This window comes from Peromyscus eremicus, chromosome 10, assembly GCF_949786415.1.
Source record: "Peromyscus eremicus chromosome 10, PerEre_H2_v1, whole genome shotgun sequence".
Classification (NCBI taxonomy): domain Eukaryota; kingdom Metazoa; phylum Chordata; class Mammalia; order Rodentia; family Cricetidae; genus Peromyscus; species Peromyscus eremicus.
The window spans coordinates 38,543,625-38,549,203 of record NC_081426.1 but is presented as its reverse complement, the minus strand read 5'-3'; the positions used below and the strand labels follow the sequence as shown (position 1 = coordinate 38,549,203).

Sequence of the window (5,579 nt, the reverse complement as noted above, 5' to 3'; positions counted from 1 at the left end):
ACATGTGCAAGCTGAAATGCACCTGATTTGGTTTGGGGAAAAAGGAGAAAATTGAAGCAATATTTTACATATTGACGAGGATGGACGGTAACACAGATACATATCCATTACATGTAATTTCATTTTTACTTCCAAAGTCAAAGCTAAGGCCATGACCAGAAGCCTCCCTTTCCCCTTCAGAGTGGGAGAGAAATCTGGGATTCTGAAAGATGAAAAGATCTGCTTGAAATTACACATCTATAAGCCAGATATAAGCCTGTCTGCTCGTACTACGTGAGTGTGTGCACATTTGTGTGAGTGTGTGTGCTCATATATGTGTGCACTCTCCACAGGTTCTATCTATTACATCGAGTGGTGAAGACCCATTTCATTACAAAGATAGACACACAGATCCAGGACACAAAGTGTTAACAAAATACTAAAAAGCATCAGGAGAAAAACATTTTCATTTTTACAACCATTTCTATCCATTTAAAAATCTCTTTTCTTTTAGGTCCTAGCCTTTTGGCCCTTCTCTTTGTTAATGTAATGATTGGAGAAACTCGATTGTTTAATTAGAAAATATAGCACCATTATTCAAAGAGATGTCATTACCTAAGCTGTAATGGTCAAAGGACAGCCTTTAAAAATGTGCTTGACACCTCTATCTAATTTAATTGTATTTATTTCTGTCTTTCTAAAAATACTTTCCCAAACAGCTTCTGGGCACAAATTCAAAACTATCTATCAGTCTTGCCAACAGTCCCCTACTCAGCTTGCACATTCAGGAAGACCCACAAGTGACTTCTTGATGGCTCCAGCCTTTCCTATCTCAAATGTCCAGTTGGTACCTGGAATGGTAAGAATCTAAGTAGCACTTGCTCTGACCCCAGCAGGGAGAGGTCTGGGATTCTCAGAAGACCCATTCACAGTCCCTATTCCCAAGAAATGATGGTTTAGGGCTGTGCTTCCCACTGCAAATACCACCTTAAACCCATCCCACCATCACTGATGATGACTGAACTGTAAGAGTCCTGGTGTGGGGAAAGGATAAGAAAGTGCCCAGTTCATCTCTCAAGGGACCTGTTGGCCATTGACCTCATCACAGAGGCTGTTCCATGAACATAACTCATCTCTTCTTTACAACATTCCTTTGCATTTTATCTCCAGTGGCAACACCAAAGTATGGTTACTAGGAAATGGAAAAAAAGAAAGAAAAGAAAGAAAAGGAAAAGGATTCCTGGGGCTGGAGGGGGTGGGGATTTGGAAACAAGATTCCAGAGCTGAGTCCTAAACAATGAGGAGTGTTGCTAGGCAACAGAGAGGCAGAAGGATCCAGGCTGAGGTGATGAGAGTAACAGGAGGAAAAGCTGCATGCCAATAAATCTATTTGAGTCGTCTTTATTAGTCCAGGGGATAGAGAATAAAAAGCCCAGACTGGGGCAGGAGAGTAGAGAAAGAGACACAGCGATAAGAGGTACAGAAGGAAACAAACCAACAGCCAGATGGGATTGACTGGATGTACAGGAGCTAGCACTTCTGAAGGAATACAGGGTGGCCTGAAGCACCACCTGTGCAACAAGAATGCACTGGAAAAGAGGAGGAGGAGAAGGTGGAGATGGAGGAGGAAGAAGGGGACTGGCTGGGGCACTGAATCAGCTGTGCCTGTTTGACATCCTAGAGAAGTCTTAGGCTGCTAGTGATTTGAACTAGAAATTGGGAGACATCTGGAGGCTAGAGCTTAGAGATGGGCAGATGGCAAGCAGGCAGTGGGTGCTGACCTTATTAGTAAAGCAACTTCCCAAATCTTAATGGGCCCACAAATCATTTGGAGATCATGTTAGGAGTAGGTATAGCATTTCAGTCACAGCAAGGTGGGACGTGAGATTTCTAATATATATTTCCAGGTGATGCTGAGACAGTTGGTCTGTAATTCACATTTTTGACATAGATGGCAGACTCTTCAAGGTGCCTGAGGAAGACTACGTAAAGGAAAAGGTGTCTGGGAAATATAGAAGGATGAAGAGCCAGCCCACGAAGACACAGATGAAATGGTCAGATATGTAACACTATGAAATTTGAACATTGTCATATGGACTCACATGTGAAAAGGTTAGAGGAAATCACAGCAAGAAGCTGACCACTTACAAGCCAAGGAGAGGGGCCTCAAGAGACTGTAACCTTGTAGAAACATTAATCTAGAATTTCTACCATCCAGAATTGTAAGACTACCTACCATTCAAGCTGTCCCATTTGAGGTAATTATTATAGCATCCTTAGCAAGCACAAGGTGTTAAATAATGCATCTTTAAAATGGCACCATATTGTTGCAGAGTTGGGCTCCCATCTCTCTTTCTCTGACAGAAATAGGAGCCTCCTCACATATCCATGTCTCTCACCCTTCTATGACCCCACTGATTCTCACAAAAGGGATTTGGCCAAGGTACAGAAATGCAAGCAGCCACAGCAGAGTTGCAAGAGGAAGATAGGAAATCCAGCTGGAAGGGACCATTCTTCAGATGGCATGTTCCTCGTAGGTACACAGTGTCTGAGAAGTCTTAAGACAGAAAGGACCCTGGCCCTGGGACTTTCTGCCCCAGAAAACTGGCATCTTCATTAAGGAGCAGTGTCATTTCTTATGAGTCTTGTTGATTTATGTACAACCAAGTGGCAACTGATTACTGTTATGGAGTAATATAAAAGGAACATCTACAAGCTAAATAATCCCTACCTGATTTGTATTTCTAAAACAAAAACTTGAAGTATGTGGTTCTCTTACAACAGTATCCTGTATAACACCCAAAATTTCCAACACTCATCTAAACAAGTATACCTTCTTGGATATCAATGCTCAAATACCATCAGAACAAATTCAAAATCTACTTAGGCCAATCTGCTCAAGAAATTCCCGTATGGTTTTTTCTCAAGGGTGTAGGACTCCGGAATGAGAATGTTCTTGCATTGTTTTGAGGTTCCTGGTGTTGTTCCAATACGACTGGCACCTAGCAAGGCTTTTTCCTAAGAAGGTACAGCACAATACCTCCAAATGCCTGTATGCCCAATATGTATGGAGAAAGTCTAAAACACAGAAGGGTTTTAGCAGCTAGGCCCTGGCCTCAAAAAAAATGAAGAGGTGGATTTTATCTCATGGGTTTCTGACTCTGAATCTTCATAGTTGATACTATCCAAACCTTCTATTGAAAAGTTCTTCCCTTACCCATGGTTACTTGTGATGATATTTTTACCTAGATTCACTCAAACTATGTGTTTCCCACAGATGAATCTATCCAGATGCCAACAGCCTATCTGCAACCAGCAGACTGAGTGTACTTTCCATGCACCTGGGACCGGAGCCATCCTAACAGGTCCCTAAATTCAATTCGAAGAAGACCATTGTCTTAGACCTCAGTTTTTCATTCTACAATCACTTCAAATGGTCTTTCTGTGTACCTGAAAATAACAGGGACAAACCTGGCCCTTGGTAAATGTTGTCTCCATGATCAAAGCTAATCACCAGTCAGCCTGGTGAACAAGAAGCTGCCAACTCACAGGTGGACTGCCTTCCCAAACTGCAGGAGTCCCAGGACTGAAAATACCACTGAGCTCAAGAAATATCTAAAATACCTGCAATGTCTAAATGGCCTCTCCTTAACAGGCTTCAAAGGAAGCCTCCAAGAGAACCAATCTAAATCTCACAATGCTAAGATATGACAGTAAACACTGTGATTTCACAAGTCAACATCCCTTGATAGCCTCTAACCTACTAATTGGCCTCAGAAATCTTAAGGGCCCACTGCATGACCACTGTAGAAAGGGCAAAATGGAGGGAGGATGAGGAGGGAAATCAAGGAGCTGGGAAACATGGCCCAGGCCTTTGAGAACCTTCCATAATCGCCTCAGCCCATTTACCAACAGGAGCTCCAGGAGACACCCAGTGTTAGAATGATTTAATGCATTTTTTCCTTTGGCTAACACAGTGAGCATAATAAACCCCTTGTCTCCCAGGAGCACACACAAAACAACAGCCCAAGATGTAAGACTTAACTCCTATGCAGGCAGAGCATTGCCCATGCGAGCTGAGAAGCATTCTCAAGTGACAAATTGTAAGGTGTCAAGGGTAGAGAGGAAGGAGACTAAACCAACCCAGATGTTTCTTCCAAGGACGTCAGACAGCTAGACATTTGTATGGTACAAAACAAGCAGTCACAGCCACAAGGACAGTAACAGCCTTTGGGGATATTGATGGAACATGTTAGACACAGCGGTCTCAACAGACGGTCAAATATAAGATCTCTGAAACTTGGCTTCTGTGTGGATCTGGGGACAATATTAGGCAAGAGAACTCCACCAGTGTGTTACAACCTTTCCTGCAGTGGACACTACTCACTTGAAGTGAAACAGAAAGATGAGAACAGCCTTGGAACTGAGACTTCTCAGGCTGCTGGCCTGATGTTATACTTAATAGGACGCCGCCAGAAGGCTTTGCAAATAAGCTTCCCTGGCTGGGAGAATTCATTAGATTATCACACAGGTGCTTTGGTTATGTGGCATCTGCCTCTTCTATGGACATCAAAATGATCTAGGTCTTATCCAGCAAGCCTGCACAGGAAATAGAAAACTGTGATGGAGAAGGCATGGGTTGACTTGAAAACTAGGAAAGAAAATGGATTCAAATCTCAGAGATCCTACATAATGTATAAGTTGGTTATGGGCCTGGGAGGGACAGGTGATGGATGGGCAGCTGGTGTTCTGCCTCTGTACTGTGCACAGAACCTCACCCCTCATCTTTGTCTCATTGAACATGGTGTTAACATTAGTATAACCTGGTTGAGTGTATAGGACATTAAGAGTTCTGAAGAAATCATTTGCACATCTTCAAAACAGGTGCTATTTTGCTATGTCTGTGTTTTAGGTGAAGAAACGAAGCTTTTCAGAGTAAAGGAGTAGCCCAAGTCCATATGACAGTAACAGAGTGAGGATGTAAATTCAGGTTTTTCCTGGCTGTATGGGCTGGGTTTGGAAACTCTACCCTTGTCAAGCAGAAGGACTGCCAAGAAATCCCTATGAATTTACATAGAAAGACTGAAGGACCACCCACGTAATAAATAAATAAATAGGTGAAAAATACCTTCATCAAGGAATGGCCCAAGTTTTTATACTGTCCTGAGCCTCTGGATCATAATATTCTTTCATATAAGAATCATTATGCTAATTATGGGGCCCATGCCTATCATTCCTACACTCAAGAGGCTGAGTCAAGAAGATGGGAATCCACAACCAGTGAGGGAACTGAACGGGTTTGAAACCAGCCTCAACTACAAAGATCCTGCCTCCCCTCAAAAAAACAGTAAGATTTGTGTGAAAAAAGAAATAGCTTCTGTATGTTAACACTTGATGGCAAACAAATACATTGTTAATTTAAAAATAAAATATTAAGCATAATTCAGGGGTGTGTGTGTGTGTGTGTGTGTGTGTGTGTGTAGTCTATCAGAACCAGGACTGCATAATGCGGAACTTTCATTTGCAAATAACAAAACTATTCCCTTTTTTCTTTTCAGTTTTTCAAGACAAGGTTTCTCTGTAGCCCTGGCTATCCTGGA

At 42.3% G+C, this 5,579-nt stretch overlaps 1 long non-coding RNA gene across 1 annotated transcript; it reads left to right on the top strand.

Moving 5' to 3' along the window:
* The first annotated feature begins 1,294 nt into the window (after positions 1–1,294).
* On the top strand, positions 1,295–5,106 carry LOC131920620 (uncharacterized). Its single transcript, XR_009381727.1, has 2 exons — positions 1,295–1,456; positions 1,887–5,106. It is a non-coding gene; the product is annotated as an uncharacterized LOC131920620 (long non-coding RNA).
* The last annotated feature ends 473 nt before the right edge of the window (positions 5,107–5,579 follow it).